Source organism: Sorex araneus, chromosome 1, assembly GCF_027595985.1.
Source record: "Sorex araneus isolate mSorAra2 chromosome 1, mSorAra2.pri, whole genome shotgun sequence".
In the NCBI taxonomy this organism is placed as follows: Eukaryota; Metazoa; Chordata; class Mammalia; order Eulipotyphla; family Soricidae; genus Sorex; species Sorex araneus.
This window is the reverse complement of record NC_073302.1, coordinates 383,484,074-383,502,926: the sequence shown is the minus strand read 5'-3', so window position 1 is coordinate 383,502,926 and position 18,853 is coordinate 383,484,074.

Below are 18,853 nucleotides of genomic sequence, written 5' to 3'. Positions count from 1 at the left end.
ACATATAACAATTAATTGTTACAAATCAACTTTTATTGATTATCTAATGCTATTTTCCATTACCTAAGTTTTATTGGAACAATATGAAATAAATTTGTTACCTGCCTGCCTAGTGGGGTGGTGGTTGGGAAAGTGGAAGAAACCTGGAGATATTGGTAGTGCGATTGGCATTGGAACAGTATATGCCTGAAACAACACTATTATGAACAATTTTGTAAATAAGTCTTAATAATATTTTTAAGAAAATAAATCAGACACAAAATAAATAAATATGGCTTTATTAAATTTAAAACTTTATGCAAAAGAAACAATTAAAATGGAAGACTTGGGTTACTTGTTGGCAGAAATTCATGCATCACACATGTGACAAAGAACTAATATGCAAAGATCTATAAAGCACTCATTCACTGATCTTTAAAAAATGCAATAAAAAATGAGTAAAGGAGATGAATAGCTACTTCCCCCGAAGAAGGCGTACAGAAGGCCAACAGACACACAAAATTTTCAGCATAAATGATTATCAGAGAAATGCAAATTAAAATGTCAGTGTAGTATCACTTCTCAGTCATGTGAAAAGCCCACTTGAAAAAGTTAGAAAACAAGAATTAGCCCACTTAAAAAAAACAAAAATATCCCAATTTAAAAAAACACACTTCTAGAAAGCCAGTGCGAGTGAGCATGCAGAGACAAAGAACCATCCTTAATTGTTGGTGAGATTCCCTTTGTTCAGCCACAATGGAAAACGGTCTAGAGAGTTCTCAAAAAATTAAAAATAGAACTACCATTATTGTCCAGTGGTTCCACTTATTGGCATCTATTCCCAAATACAAAAATAGTAGTTTGAAAAACATATGCGTACCTACATTCATTGTGGTGTTATTTATAACAGCTACGAACTGGAAACAACTCAAGTGCCAAACAACAGATGAGTGGATAAAGAAATTGTGGTATATTTATATATAATGGAGCATACTACTTATATGAAGCAAGATGAGATCCATAGTTCACTGTAAGTTGGATGAAATAGGCAGGTGTCATCTGAGGAAAGTGACTCAAAGAAATAAGAAAAACTGGGGCTGGAGCGATAGCACAGCGGGTAGGGCGTTTGCCTTGCACGCGGCCGACCCGGGTTCAAACCCCAGCATCCCATATAGTCCCCTGAGCACCACCAGGAGTAATTCCTGAGTGCAGAGCCAGGAGTAACCCCTGTGCATCACCAGGTGTGACCCAAAAAGCAAAAAAAAAAAAAAAGAAATAAGAAAAACTGAATAATATCAACTATATATGAAGAAGTTAAAAATACAATGAGGGAATAGACAATACTCCATAAAAATAAACCCTTAGATTCTGCCTGTAGAACTGAGTCTGATAATTGAGGGGATGGGATGAATTCCTACAAACCTGACTTATGTGTGTGACACTATTCTTTTCTATATTGTGCAATAAAGTTAGCAATTTGAGGTATAGCGAAGATGAATAAACAGGGTGATGGTTTGGGGTTTTTTTTTATTGTGTATGTATGAGGTGTCTTCTTTGTTGTTTTTTTTTTTTTTGCGGTGGAGAAGCAAATCCTAAAGTGCTCAGAGCTTACTCTTTGCAATACTCTGGGGACCATTTATGGTGCCAGTATTGAAGAAGGATCAACCACCTGCAAAGTAAACACCTTAATCCCTGTACTGATTTTCTTTCTCAAGCATAAGTTTTAAGTTAGTGAGAAAAAAAAATCAACCCTTTCCTTTTTTGTTTGTAAAGAACCCTGTGTCTCCTGCCAATCTGTATTCTGGGCCTCTGCTTCAGGAAGAAATAGACCACAACAACTGTAGAGAGCAGGGCCAAATGTTCATCAAAATAAAAGTTCCACATTCTAAATGTGCATTTCCTCATATCTAGTACGATTTCTGTTAATAAAATGTCAATGTCTTGAGTTCAAAATATCCATTCTTTGATTGTTCACCAGGATGTTAAGAATTACTACCTATATATCAGAGACAAATGCTTTATTGCTTTAATTGTTCAACATGGAATTTTCTTTGCACCTGTTCCAACTGTGCATAAATTAGAATCAATTTGTGGGAAGCTGGAGGAGAGTTTATAGGAATTGTCTCTGTGTCAGTCTGCTTCCTCCAAAGTGTTTTTAACTTTTATTCTGAAAAATAGTTTTCTTTTTCTCCATACATTGATTATATTTTTACAGTAACAACTAATTTTTTAAAAGTTTTTTTTCTGGGTTTTATTACTAATATTGTGTAGTATTTGGCTTATAGTCTATAACTCAGTCTATTAGTCTTTTTTTTTCTTTTTGGGTCACACCCAGTGATGCTCAGGGGTTACTCCTGCCTGGCACTCAGGAATTACTCCTGGCAGTGCTTGGGGGACCATATGGGATGCCGGGGATCGAACCCAGGTCAGCTGTGTGCAAGGCAAATGCCCTACCCACTGTGCTATTGCTCAGGCCCCATAGACTATTAGTCTTTTATTTAACTTCGTTGTACTTCTTTGGAAGTACAAGACACCCTGATGTGAAGATTTCCTGACTCATCTCTCAAACTGGTGAACCACAAGATAAAAGAAAAGTCGCACTTTTATTTTATTGACAAGTGGGGCTTTGGATGTTTTTAATTTTTCTGATTTATATTTCTCACGTGTAAATTGGAGACAAAATTAGCACCTACAAGAGCAGACAGTGCAAAAGATTAAAGAAAATAACTTGACAAAGTCATACTTCTTCATGGGAATATCAATGCCTATAGTCATGATTTCTTTGGGGATAGGCTAGAAATAGTTGAAAATATGAAAATATAAGTGGTTTACTCAAAAAAATATTTACTAGATTTAAGCTTTTCTTTGAAAAGAGTGTCAAGGTCTTAATCAATAGTATTACACTGAATAGAAACATGCAGAGTTATATAACCCATTAGGAGTGTGAGCCCATGACCAGGAGTTCATGTATGTATCCATGTTATGGATACATGTATGTATCCATACATGTATGGATGGATAACAGGATAACATGTATGTATCCACAATCATGTTTAACATAGGAAAAAATAACATGGAGAAATCATTTTCTACAGGCTAGAACACAGCAGCAAAATAATATGCCAATGCTTGAAACTGGCTAACAAACAGAACGGGGTTTGTGGATGCCCACTGATTACCCTCATTTTTTTTTCTTTGCCATGGTATACCTGCCCCCTGGCCCCCAGGAAACAAATATAATGAAGAAGAGAGAAACATAAGTCTTTATGTGTAAAAAAAACTTCTGTCAGGGGGTAAACGGGGGAAAGCCCCGGTGGCTCTCCCTGTCGGCCACCCCCAGGTTCCAGAGTGGTCCAGGCCACTTGCCCAGCAGGGACAGCCCAGCCATGGGGCAGACGAAGGAGGGAATGAGAGCTAAGCCGATCGATCAAATGCTGTTTTATTCCATTCTCTCCACGTGCCTGTTCCAGTCTCTCTGAGCTCCCCATTTCTCCTCTCTCCTCTCTCCCCCTGCACTCTTCCTCTCTAGCTCCTCACTCTTCCATCCCAATTCTCTGGATTCTCCTCCTCCACTAGTCTCTCCCTGCTACTTTTCTCTCTCTCCATCTTGCCCTCTAGGCTACACACTGCCTGGTAGCAAAATCAACATAAGAAAGCCCTTCCTGAGGGCTCACCAGGTTCAAAGGAAACACCACCTAGAGGCATTCCACTCCTCCTAGCATCTTAATTAACATCTCAATATCAGTTATTTTTGTATGGGCACATTAAGAGCTATGGTCAGGCTTATAGGGCAGCTCTCCTGGGTCTTGCCATAGGCTCAGGCCAGATTAATCATTCCTAACCCTATCAGGGTCTGAATCTAGTTAAATACTTTTTGGATCATGACAGCATTTGTCCATGACCAGGCTCTTAACTTATAGTTAAGCATTAGGCACTTTGGCCAGGCCCATCTCGATGCAAGGATAGCACATAACTCACTGCTTGCCCTGGGTCCGTCCCATCCCTTGTCGGAACACTGCCTTTGGGGTGCTAAAAAGTAAGAGCAGCTGAGGCTTAGGTCCAGAGAATAGATGCCCAGGAGGAAACTATCTTGTAGAGTCAAATGACTCCCATGTTACAAAGCATAGCATTTGCTACAGTCTTCCAGTGCCCATACAAAAGGACATGGCTCTGAATAAACTATGCAAAGAACTCAAGGAGAAGAGAAAAACAATATTTACAAGTCAACAGAACTCTAAGAAGGAAGTTACAAATAAACACAGAGGAATGGGAGCACTGTGATGGGAGTAATCCAATAAACCTAAATTACCTGAGGCTATGTTATCCTACATTTATGGATTATCATAAAATATTAAATTTAAGCATGTAAGTAGTTGAAATTTAATGAGCAAGTTGACTTTCTTTATGACCTAGAGAAATTTCCCAAGTTTTCTCCATAACATTACCCTTCTCTGGCTTTCCTCACTAAAAGGAGTAAAAAAATCAAAACAAGGAAACTGAATTAGAGGCTTTCTGAAGACTCTCTGACGTCTTATGAATTGCTGGTGCAGTCACTGCAAACTTTTAAATTCCCCTCTAGCACAGTCCTTAGGCTGACAGAGGAACAGGCATTACTTGCAGAGAAGTAATTTGCTTGTCATATGGAAATGAGGTGGTATGATCTGCCATCTGGGGTGAAGTCCTATGAGTTCAGCTGTTACATAAATCTTTTCTATGCAGAATTGTCATTTACATTCTTGACGCATGGTTTCTTTTTCTTGGCCTTTAAATTTGAGATCATCATGTTTATGTTGTTTTGCCCCTAAAGTCTCCAGTTTTGTCATTTTTTTCACAGATTCACAGAAAAGTAGAAATGTCTAGTAGAAGTACTTAGTATAAATAATGTTCTTGATAGGAACAAAATATATTTTTAAAACTTAGTTTATCGGGGATACCATCCAAGTTATCAACTCACAGTTTTATTTTAAAGTAAAAGAAAAGAAGACATTAAAGAATGTCTGGTACTAGTCTCACTTAAAAAATTTTAAACTACATTTGTCATTCAATTTCTTTTTTTTGGTCAAATTTTAGTTATTTGTTTTTAAAATTTATTTATTGAATCACCATGAGAGCAATTACAAAGCTTTTGAATTTAAGTGTTGGTCATACGATGATGAAACACCAGTCCCTTCACCAGTGCACATTTCCCACCACCAAAATCCCCAGTATACCCCCCTCTCAAACCCTCCCTCTACCTCTGTGGCAGATGATTTCCACATTACTCTCTCTCTACTTTGATTACATTCAATATTTCAACACAGGACCCAGGACTGTTATTTGAGATTTTTTCCCAACACTTAGATCTGCCAAAAAGGCAACATTGACACTTTGTTTTCTACTGCTGATTATGAATAGCATATGGAATTCTGGAATTTTAATAATTAAATCTGAAGGGATTTCTGCCCAAAGCTGCTGGGTTCCTAGATTTGTTTCTGAATCTCTGGGATCATGGCCCTTAGCAATTTGATCAGGAGCCAAAGAAGCTGTTTGTGGGCTGCGACTTGGGGTCTCTTTGGGGAAGGGGAGAAAGAGCCAGCTCCACCCCCATCCCGTGAGGCCCCATTTGCCTCATCATTGTGGGCCCAAACCTGTCTGTCCATTGGTTTCTGGAAGATGGCAGCCCCCAAGCCACCAGGGGGAAAAGACGGTGGATTGGTACCTTTTCTCACCTGGGATGGCCCAGGGCTGAACATCTAATAATGTGGAGTTCGGACGCATTTCTGCCCCAAGCCTCTAAGTTCTGAGATTTGTTTCTGAGTCTCTGGGATCATGATCATTAAGCAACTTGGTCAGGAACCAGAGAGCTGTCATTCAATTTCTTTCTCCCTAAATATACTGGTTCAGATAACATATAAAAATGTAAGTACTAAATAACAGGAGATATCTTTCTTTAAAATCAAAAACAATGCTATAAAATATGATTTAAATTTTAACAGAGGAAAATAAGCTGTAATATTCCTTATAGCTCTTTTTTTAATTTTTAAAGATGGAGTTCAACTTTTCCAAAGTGATTTTCAAGTGATTAGGAATGCCATTCTCTTGTAAAGGACAAAGCAATTTACAGTGGGATTTGTCAAAATATAATCCACATGGGCTACAGGAGTAAGATATTCTTTAGGAAACTTTGCCTTCAGACAATGAATTTTTGAAAAGATGGTCTCTGCTGCTAGGAGGATCTCTGCATCAATCATACCATACCAATCACCCACACTGTGACTCTTTCTACCTCTCATCTCATTCCACTCTTCCTAAAGTTATAGAAAATTGTCACACAGTTCAATCAGCTTTCTATAACTTCACAGTCTCATTGAAATCTCCTTCACTTTTATAAAGTAAACCTAACCACAGTTGATACTGCCTCATTTTTAAGACAACAGCATTATTGAAAGGGAATAATCGATCATATTAAATGTAATTATAACACAAATTTCCTTTCAAAAAGCAAACATCCTGCATATTGAATATAATATGCATCCTTAATTCTAGTTTACAGTGCTATTCTTTTAGTACTTAAAATACAAATAAGTGACTTTTCTACTTTCATTGTTTCTGTACTCTGTTCTATCAGTCATCACATTAGCAGAGTCTACTAATTCTATCTATATAGCATTTTTATTGCTATTGAAAATTATTCATGATTTCTGATGGACAGACATTGGAAAACATAAAAAAGACTGGAAAAAATACTTTTCAAGAACTTATCCCTCCAAGTAATAACCTGTGCCATGCTAGTATATTTCTTACTAAAGTTATCTATTGTTTTAGAAGGGTTCATGTGCATACTTTAGAGCAGATGTTTCCAAACATATTTACCCTACTGCCCCCTTTTCAAAAATACAAAGTACTCAGAAATACGCACCCCTCCCCTGGAAATCTATCTTCCATTAGTGAATAGGGAACACCTCAATTGCACCCAGGATTAGTACCATTTCCTGTATTTGTCTACCCCCACCTTAAGGATTTCTATTACCCACTTTGAGAAACATTGCTTTAGAGCAATCAAGATATTTGCATATTTCCTTTGTCAGGTCTTAAATTTATACCAGGAGGTCAATATATGTGGCTAAGGGAAAAAGTTTAAGTAATCAGATGAAAAAAGAGAGACGACAGGGCTCAGAATCTCTTTCAATTTTGAACATATTACAAGTATGAATTAGTCATCCTTTTTCAAAGTTATCCCCAGAAGCCTCTACTCTCATGACCCCACTTATTACCTAATTCCCCTCTTTTACAAAAGTTCAACTATTAACACCATTGTCAAAAGCAGCACTCTTCTTTTTTATTCTTTCATTTGGATAAAATGACATGTCACATTTTATTGGTAATACACTCAGCCAAACCCTTTATTACTTTCCTTGATCCCAAGTCCTGTAGGCATCTTCTCCTTGCCACTCAAATCTCTTTCTAGTGATTAGGCAGCAAAGGAGACATGTAATAATATGTATTGATACATGCTAAAAGATAATCAAATGCAAAATATGTCCAAGAGGGAGACAAATCTCACATGTAATAAAAATTTATGGTCTTGGGGCTGGAGTGATAGTATAGTGGGTAGGGCGTTTGCCTTGCACATAGTCAACCTGGGTTCAATTCCCAGCATCCTATTTGGTGCCATGAATACCAGAGCTAGGAGTGACCCCTGAGCATTGCTGGGTGAGACCCAAAAAGCCAAAAAAAAAATTACAGTCTTTTCAAATTAAGTCAGTGTCAATTTACAATACTGTATAAATTTCACAGCTTCACACACTGACAGATAAATATAATTTATCACTCCCATTATAATCAATTGACTTGTTCTGCCTGCCCCCATCACCTCTGCAGTATTCTGAATAAATAACATTTCAGTTGCCAAAATCAATCATTTGTTTTTTCATTTGAAAACAAAAATCAATCACTTTTGTTTACTTGCTTTGTTCTTTTTTTTAATTTTTTATTGTGGAAAGTTACAAAGTTACAAAGTTTTCAGGTTTAAATCTCAGTTATACAATGCTCGAATACCCATCCCTTCACCAGTGCTCATATTCCACCACCAAGTATCCCAGTATAGCTCCACTCCGCCCCCTCACACCCCAAACCCCCCCTCGCCCCTAGCACCCCCACCCTAAGCCCCCCCCGCCTGTGTAACTAATAAATTTCACTTTACTTTCACTTTGATTGCATACAATATTTCAACAAAACTCACTATTATTGTTTGGAGAGTCTCTCCCCTAAAGTCAGACCTGCTGAAAAGGAAGCATTAGATAATTTGTTTTCCATTGCTGAGGATGAAGAAGTATGAGGTCGAGTGACCACACTTAGCGGCCTCTCAGTTTTGGGTTTCTGTAATTTAGTATTCTAGTAACTAAGTCCAGAGAGATATCTGCCAGAAGTTGCATCGTTGCCAACTTGTACTTCTCAGTTACATTATATTCCACATATGAGTGCAATCTTTCTATGTCTGTCTCTTTCTTTCTGACTCATTTCACTCAACATGATACTTTCCATGTTGATCCACTTGTATGCAAATTTCATGACTTCATGTTTCCTGACAGCTACATAGTATTCCATTGTGTAAATATACCATAGTTTCTTTAGCCAATCATCTGTTTTAGGGCACTCTGGTTTTTTCCATATTGTGGCTATTGTGAAGCTTCTGCAACTCAAAAGAAACAGTGACCAAAATACAAAGAACTCAGTCTACAGAATGGGAAAGGATATTTATGCAGTACCCATCCGATAAAGGGTTGATAACAAGGATATACAATGCACTGGTTGAACTCCACAAGAAGAAAACTGCCAACCCGATCAAAAAATGGGCTGATGAAATGAACAGAAACTTTTCCAAAGAAGAAATCCGAATGGCTAAGAGGCACATGAGAAAATGTTCAACATCACTAATCATCAGGGAGATGCAGATCAAAACAACAATGAGATATCATCTCACACCACAGAGACTGGCCCACATCCCCAAAAACAAAAGCAACCGGTGTTGGCGTGGATGTGGGGAGAAAGGGACTCTCCTTCACTGCTGGTGGGAATGCTGACTGGTTCAGCCCTTTTGGAAAACAATATGGACGATTCTCAAAAAGTTAGAAATTGAGCTCCCATTTGACCCAGCAATACCACTCCTGGGAATATATCCCGGAGAGGCAAAAAGGTATAGTAGAGATACTTGCTTTGTTTTTTAATTGTCAAAGTAGTTAGTGAAATTATCTGGAAGTATCTTGCTCTTTCTGACTAATTTTCCTTATAATAATCCCTCAAAAGTTATTATTATTGCAGTGATAGAATTTCATCTATTTTTATAGTAAAATAGTAGTCTTATAAATGTAACTATAGCATAGTTATTTATTATAAAATATGACCCACGAATTCATACCAAAAACTTTAACAATGTTTGATACAGGATCTCACCATTCTACAAAGAAGTGATCATTGACTAAAGAGAGGGGTTCGGCAAGGCAACACCATTTCACTGAAACTCTTCAGTGCCATCCTCGAGAACATCATGCGATGACTAGAATGGGAAGAAATGGGAATGAAGATAAATGGTCGGTAACTACATCACCTCCCCTTCGTTGATGACATCGTTCTCATAACGCCAAACATTAGCCAAGCGGCACAAATGCTGGCCGACTTCAACCATGAGTGTGGAAAGGTCGGACTGTAGCTGAATCTCACAAAGACAATGTTCATGAGAAACAGACTAGTTACTGATGGTCCATTTGCTTTCAATGGAACGAACCTGTCCAAATGCAGCAGTTGTGTATACCTAGGTCGAGAACTCATCATGACAAATGATCTGGCACCTGAACTGTGCAGCAGGAAGAGAGCATTGTGGAACACTTTCAAGAGTGTTGAAGAAGTTAAGAGGACAAAAAACCTCTGGCTCTGGGCACATCTTTTTGACTCCACCGTTCTTCCTACACTAATATACACCTCAGACACCTGGGCCCTACGAAAACAGGAAAAGAACACTATTCAGATCTCCCAAGGAGAAATTGAAAGAGCTATGCTTGGAATATCACATTTCACTCAAGTGAGAGAAGGAACCAGAGTTCCGACCTCCATTGATGATCAAGAATCAGGGACGCTGTCTCATTTGCCAAGGCATCAAAAATCAGATGGGCCGGACAAATAATGTGATTTAGAGACAACCGCTGGACTAGAGCTGTTATCAACTGGATTCCATGGGCCATCAAAAGAACGCGTGGTCGCCTACCTACGAAATGGTCAGACTTCTTCGTCAAGACCCTGAATGAATAGTTTGAGGCTCTTCCTGTTCCTGGAGTGAGCAGACACCACCGGGCTACACTAGCACATGACAAGGACAAATGGAGATGTTACTGGCACCCGCTCAAACAAATCAACTAACAACGGGATGACAAGTGACAAGTGACAAGCTATAATAACATGAGGGGCTGGAGCAATAGCACAGTGGGTAGGGCATTTGCCTTGCACGCGGCCAACCTGGGTTCCATTCCCAGCATCCCATATGGTCCCCCAAGCACCGCCAGGAGTAATTCCTATGAGCCAGGAGTAACCCCTGTGCTTCGCCAGGTGTGACCCAATAAGAAAAAATATATGTATCAGTGGAATCCATGTTTTATGGAATCCTTGTTTCTAAGAATTTATGCACATAATATACAAGAAGCACTATGATATTTTACTGCATTAAACAAACCTATGCTAAAAAATAAAAATAAAAAATAACAAACTGGCCTTTCCGCTGCTGCACAAGCATGATCCAGGAGGCCAACTAAACTACTTTGGACATGAGCAGCTTGCAGAAATGCCTCTGAACTGTGAACTGAGCCACTGCCCCATGAGGTGCCAGGGGGACAGGGTTTCTCTCTTTAGGTTTTTCCATCATATGAACACCACAAAAGGGAAGTAAAAGCTTGCAGTGATGCAATTCTTGGCAGAATTTTCCCTGGACTTTATGCAGAAATCCAAAACCACGTGGCCACTGTCTCGGCCACGCCACCTAATATCTCTTAATAGTCAGCAATGTGAAACGGTTCCTTTTTAGCAGGAACCATTTGGGGGGGGAAACTCCAAAGAATAATAGTGAATTTGTTGTTGAAATATTGAAGGTAATCAAAGTAGCAGCCATTTCTCCAGACTGTGAACTAAGCCATAGCCCCACGCTGGCCGAGAAGAGGAAATATCCTTCTTTCTTGATTCTTTTCCCTTTTCAGGGAGAAACGCAGCATGAAGTCCACCATATTATGAGGTCTATTAAGCAGGTACAAACTTGGTGGCGCGGGAAGGAGAAAAAAAATTTATGTGCTCGGAACAGCAGGATGCATGGGCAGTCTCGAGCCAGGGCCAATACAAGCACACGCTCCACCGAGATTCGATCTGGGTGGCCACACTTTTGTTCGGCCACTTTGCCGTTGATTGACCAGGATCCGGAGACCAACTAAACTACTTTTGGTCCCAGAAACTGCTTGCAGCCATGTCTCTAGACTGTGAACTAAGCCATAGTTCCACACTGGCCGAGGACGGGAATTATCTTTCTTTCTGTTTTTTTTTTTCCCTTGTTGGGCGGCGTGGCATCCTCCATATTATGAGGACTACTAAGCAGGCATGAACTTGGTGGCATGGGAAGGAGAAAAAAAGGGTTATGTGCCTGGAACAGCAGGACTTCATATCTCTTAATTCTCAGCAATGGAAAACTAATTATCAAATGCTTCCTTGGCAGTAGGGCTGTCTTTTCTGGGGGGAAATTCCAACAACACAAAATTGTAAGTTTTTTGTTGAAATATGGAATGTAATCAAGGTAAAGAGAAAATGAAATGAAACTTATCAGTTATGCAGGCGGGAGTGGAGAAGTGGGGGGTGGGATGTATACTGGGGTTTTTGGTGGTGGAATATGGGCACTGGTGAAGGGATGGGTGTTTGAGTATTGTATAACTGAGACAATAAGCCTGAGAACTTTGTAACTTACCACATGGTGATTAAGTAAAATAATAATAAAAAAAAGAGTGTGTGCAGGAGTAGAAAGAAAAAAAAATAACAAACCTATTCTGATTGTATTTTGAGCAATGTAAGTCTTGCGTGAACACTTGTAGGGCTTCTTACCATTCCTGATACTCTACTAAGCTCATATAATCCATTAGAAATTGCTCTATCTAAAATATATTATGGATCCATCCTTTTCACTGTCAATGACATAACCCTGACCTAAAGAGCATCATTGCTCATCTGCAATAATACAAGGCTCCCCAATTAACCCCCCATTTCCATTGCTTTATTCTGAGTGATTTTATTGTGTTAGATCCTATCCTTTTATTTAAATACTTTAAGTAAGTACTAGAAGGAATAAGGTTCACGACTTGCATGCAGTAAATCCTGTTTCAGTACCCAGCACCACATTGTTACCTGAGGACCATGGGAGGGGCCAGGATAATCCACAGACCATAGGGTCAGAGCAGCATTGCATCCTTGGCCCTCTAAGTGCTATCTGGGAGCCCCAACCAAAATAAATAGATAAGTAAGTAAGTAAATAAATACAGCTAACAGTTTCTCACTGTTCAATGTAGAATATCATACGGCAAGTTCTCAACTAACTTCATTCCATTAAACATTAGTGAGTAGAATAGTGTGGCCCATGTCTAATGAATAGAGGTTTGGGGGGACCTACTGTCCTTTATGTGAATTTGCTTCGTCACTAATGACATTAAGTTAGGACTTACTATACCCACAGTGCCCTCCCATGTACTAGCCCTACTACTTTCATGTCCTCTACTCCTCTCCTTCCCTTCTACATTCCAGGCTCTGCACTTTAGACTTCCCCCACTCCTGGAAGTTCATCCTTTATTCAGTATTCTGCCTATGATGTTCCCTACGAAAATATTCCTTCAGATCTTTATATTGGATTAGCTTTTCTCATAAGTCAGAGTTCAGTTTCCTCTGAGTTCTTTCTTTCAAACTTGCTTTAATTTCTTAAAGCACTCCTATCACTATCTTAAATTATCTTACTTATTGACTTATTAATGGTATCTCTCTCTAAGATAATGAAAGTTAAAAAAAATAAAGCAAAGCAAAGGTCTTCATTATTTTATTCATTTGATCTTTCCCCAGTGCTGAAATAGTCAATCTTAGGACTTATAATGGCCAGATCATTCTTGCCTTACTGCATACTTTCCCTCCAGAACATAATATTTAATGCTATATTTTATAGTCTCATTTATACAAAGTCGATTATATAATTATGTATATATTATTTTTATGTGTTATTTTGCTTGTTTTGAGGTCAAATCTGGTGTTGCTCAGAGAATCATGAAGTGCTGAGGACTAAAATCTAGGTTTCCTACATGCTAAGTATGTGGTTCTGCCCTTTAACCCATCTCCCAGTCCCTGATACAAATATTTTAATATTAAGATGGTAAAATTTTCCTTTGACCTAGAGGGTTTTTTTTCCTTTAAATTTATTAACAATGAAAACATGAGAGCTTTTGGGAGTTCCTGTTCTCTGTATTTCTAATGGAGAAATCACCCTTTTAGGCTGCCTATTCCCACCAGGCAAGGTGCTCAGCCATTGAGTGGATAAAGCGGATTTGCCTGGAGTTTAGTGGAACTTGCTTCAGTTTTACTCAACTGGTTAATCAGTTGGGTTAACAGTCACAGTGAATCATATAGATATATAGATAGATACATCATCCATCTATTTATATCTACATAAAGAAGTTAAAATCATATGACTGTGCTTCTGAAGTTCCTGTGAAGTTCAATCACTGTTATGTCCTGTGCCATAATATTTCATCTTTTATTGCACTCATATACTAGCTTTTGTTTCTTTGTGAATGTTTGAAGTGTTATTATTATCTTTGTAATTATATTACAGATTCCTCCAGGACTAGACTGTTATTGTATTCGTCCTTATAATGTTCCCAATGTCTATAGTACATAATATAGCATTAATATTTACTGATTATTTGTTTTATTGAACTTTCAGAGTCTTATATGCAGAAAAACTTAGAATGAGATAAGCTTTAGTCAACACACAGATGGGCACTGACTCATGAGAGTCATAGCTAAAAGGAGGCATAATATTTTCTGAAGTAGTGCTTTTCCATCATTTTTGTGCTACACATGAAAGGAAATAGTCCATCCGCATAGCAGATGTGCCTAAATGAGAATGTTACTTCAAACTACAGGTGACTGACTGGGGGTTCTGGAGGTCGCAGACCACAATGTTTCACATTGGAGACAAGTAGTATCTCAGTAAAACTATGTCACACTTGTGACCATTTTCTCAGTAAGAGTTGTATTAAGAAGTAAAGTGCCTGACAAAGAGGCAGGCTGGAGAGGGTGCAGGTGGCAGGAGGAATGCGAGGGATATTGGTGGTGGGAAATGTCTACTGGTGGAGGGATGGGTGCTGAAATATTGTATGACTAAAACCCAATCACAAAAGCTTTGTAACTGTACCTCACAGTGATCTGATTAAAAAACAAAATTTAAAAAAGAGTTGTATAGTAACTTGTGAGGCAAACATAATAATTAACCTCCAGTGATATGCCAATTAGGACTCCAATTGTCTGATAATAGTCAATTAATACATTTTTAGAAAATTTTCCAGGTCATTATTAAAAAGTAAATTACATGAGCATTTATGTAAACACATTACATTAAAAATAGCAAGGTGGTAGAGGTGGAAAGATATCTCAACAGAGTGGAACACAAGTTTTTTTATACAGGAGACCTGGGTTTGGTTCCTTCAGCACCATTAAGAATAATCTTGAAACGTGGCTGGCACAACCAAAATTCAATTCTAAATTTTATTCAATAGCCAAAAACAGTAACAGCAAGTCTCACAACGGAGACTTGTTACTGGTGCCCGCTCAAGCAAATTGATGAACAACTGGACGAGACAACAGTGCAGTGCAGTGCAGTTCTACAGTCACTCAGAAACAGATGAGAGTATATAACACCTAGTTATCATACATCTAGAAGACACTCGATAGAAGGAAAACCTGGTCTCCCTCCTAATATTTCATTCAAAGGACCTAAATACAAAGAATTCAACTTGTCCTTAGAACCTGCTTCAGAAAAAATACTAGAAAAGAACCTTGAAAAAAGCTAACCTTAAAAATGAAGTTCAGGAAAGGGAAAGATTAGAAGTAGATGTAAAACCATATTATAGTCCTTGTCTTGGTTAGTGGGAACTACTAATAGTTGAGCTTTTCCATGATTACACATTTTCATTTCTCAAAAGTTTATGAACATGTAATAGGTTTCACTGAAAGAAAAAAAAACTTTTAAAAACGCTATTCACTATGAGAAATAGCAAGTCATATATGAGATCACTTTCTATGAATGAGCTGTGAAATATAAATTTGGTTTCTTAGGAAATGCAAGATCTATAATTATGAATGAGATAAGCTTTTATAAATAAGGAAACTAAAAAATAGACTATCTCATAACATTCTGAGGAGCTGTGCTCATTTGTAGTCAACAGAAATTTTAGAAAATGGTGTGGGATTTATAAAACTAGGTAATCTTTTGGGCTTGTGAGCATGTGAAGGGAACTTTGATTTCTGTAGCCAATTTGGGGCCTATATCCATCTTATGAGGAAAGGTCTGACTGCTGTGAAAGGAATTCTGGTTCCTATTCCCACTTTCTGCTCATTACTACATCACTACTATCAGCGAGCCTGATTCCCATCCCTGCTTTTACTGTATCTGTGTTATCTGACATGTTGTGTCTTATATCACCTTGGAATACAAACTCTGCCCACTCTTCTCCCCAGTAGATCATTTTCAAAACGTTTTTGTAGCTATAAGGCGATAAGATATCTAGTTCTTCACAGTCTCATTCTCCCTCTCGGAGAAACTTGCAAGCTACTGTGAGTTTCCTGTCTGCATGGGAGAGCCTGGAAAACTCCCCGTGGGGTATTCAGATGCCAAAACCAGTAACAATGATAGGTCTCATTCCCCTGACCCTGAAAGAGCCTCCAATGCAGCACTGTTGGGAAGGATGATTAAAAAGAGGTTTCTAAAATCTCAGGGCTAGGATGAATGGAGAAGTTACTGAGACTGCTTGAGAAAATCGATACTCAATGGGATGATGATGATGATGATGATAATGATGATGATGATGATGATATATGTAACCAAGTGGTATGTATCCTTTGAAAAGAATAAGACAGACTATATGTGACAGTGCAATGCCTCCAACACATGTTATCAAAGGGAAAAACAGCAAGATAATATAATGTGATTTTGTTTGTGTATTTGAATGCATTGAGGTAGGTACTAGGGGAACCCCTTTGACAGAGTTTCAGGAAGTAATAAAATCAAGATAGAAACTGAAAGGAAGTCACTCTGAGTATAGGTCTTTTGACAGCCCAAAGATGCAAAGATTAAACATATCTGGAGATGATTCCATGGAAATTGAGGTCTGGGCTGGAGTGATAGTACAGTAGGTAGGGCCTTGCACACAGTTGAACCGGGTTTGATCCCCAGCATCCCATATGGTCCCCTGAGCACCGCCAGGAGTGATTGCTGAGTACCAAGCCAGGAGTAACCCTTGGGCATCTCCAGGTGTGACCCTAAAAGCAAACAAAACAAAAAATGAAAAAAAGAAATTGAGGTCTGATAAGATCCAAAGTTTTGCCAGGCCCAAGGGCAAAGAATTAACTCTCTGAGGAAGAATGAAAGGGCTTAATAAAAATATGTAAAAATACCAGCAAAAAATTGAAGTCCTTTGCCCATGATATCACCCTAATAAGGACTCTTCTCTGCAAAGAAAGACCTATGGGAGGGCACTTTTGAAAAATCTTTCAAAGCCAATTTTGGAAAAGCAAGTAGTATACATTTGAACTCTGGTGTTGCCTGATCCTCACTTCAAGTACATAATAACTTTTACTTCAATGAAACTCTGTCTTTAATTTGCAAAAGCTGCAATAGCTCTTCTGTGTGTGAGTTTTGGGTGTTCCTATTCAATTTATCTAGGCTTTTCATCCAACAAAACTCTCTCTTGAGTTGCTCTAACCCCTGATTTGTGCTAGCAACCTCAGGGCAGAGCTGGTGACAGGTGACAGGAGATTCTTTTGAAATTAAATCTTCATTTTATGGCTTCTTGAAATTTATTTCTAACCCCCATTTCCTAACTCCCTCCACACGTTTATGCCTACCTCAAACAAATATTAAAATAAGATCTTAAAAAGGTATCAGCACTGCCACAACATTTGCAGTAAGCTAGTTGGGGCTCTAGGCCTATCAGATTATATAACATTTCCAAGTTGTAGGATAGGGACAAAGCTATGAGGCTATGAGGGCAGGGTGGAGGTTGGTAGCTTATTGCAGTAGGCCTCACTTCAGGTATGGCTATTCCCAATATAGGCCAGGGAGGCCACATGCTTTGTTAGATTTAACAAAACTCAGTGCATGCAAGTGCAAAAGTGAATTCTGTAAAAACAAAGAAACAAACATAGCATTCAGCACCCCAGCAGGAATCTCTCTGTTGGAACTGGCCATGGGGTGTATGGGATAAGGTAGAGCCAAGACAGGGTACACTCCTCGTACACAGCTAGCTAACCTGAGTTTGACCCCTGGTTCCGTGAGGGCCACTAAAAGTGATCCCTGGACAGATTAAAAAACTAAATATAACAATAAGAAGAAGATTCAAAAATATCTCAGACCTCCTTGACCAAATTCAATATTATTGTCATTCACTACAGATTTGGTTATCCTGAAACTGATTGTCTTATTTTATAGAGAATAATAAATGGCTTGCATTCTGAACACTTTTGTAACAGCATCGATATATTCTACTTTACAGTAGTAGACTTTGACCGCGAGTGTGGAAAGGTCAGACTGCAGCTGAACCTCAACAAGACAATGCTCATGAAAAACGAACAAGCCCCTGACGCTCCATTTGCTCTCAATGGAATAACATCTCTGAATGCAGCAGCTATTTGTACCTGGGTCAAGAACTTAACATGAGGAACGACTTGGCGCCAGAACTGCACGGGAGGAAGAGAGCAGCATGGAACGCCTTCAAGAGCATTGAAGAAGTGGTTAAGAAGACAAAGGACCTCTGACTCCGGGCATTCTTTTTGACTCCACCATTCTTCCTGCACTAACTTACGCCTCAGAGACCTGGGCCCTACGCAAACAGGATGAGAATGCTCTTCCGGTGTCCGAAAGAGGAATCAAAAGAACTATGTTAGGAGTATCACATCTCACTCAAGTGAGAGAAGGAATCCGGAGCTCTGACCTCTGTCAATGATCAAGAATCAGGGACATTGTCTTGTTTGCCAAGATCAGATGGCCGGACACGTAATGCAATTCAGAGGCGACTGCTGGACTAGAGCTGTTGCCAACTGGATTCCACAGGACATCAAAAGACTGCGTGGCCACCCACCAATGAAATGGTCAGACTTCTTTGTTAAAACCCTGAATGAGTGGTTTGAGGCTTTTCTTGTTCGTGGAGCGAGCAGATATCATTGGGCTACACTAGCACGGGACAAGGACAAATGGAGATGTTACTGGCACCCGCTCGAGCAAATCGAAGATCAACGGGAAGACAAGTGATACAACTGATACAAGTGATACAGTAGTTTTACTGGACGCATTTATACTTTATAAATATTATTTTAACAACCACCAAAAGAAGTATGTATTATTGTTCTTTCTATTTACTGATGATTTGACAATCAGATGAAAGTCTTAAATCTGACAAAAGACAAAACTAAGGTTTAAATTCGTATCTGATTAAAAAACTAACTTTTTCAATATAGTCCATAAACTTTTCAATGTTTTATACTCTGAGGCCATGATTCAGATTTATTATACTTTTAAAAAGTCATTAAGAATGAAATATTGAAATCTCTAACTTAAAGG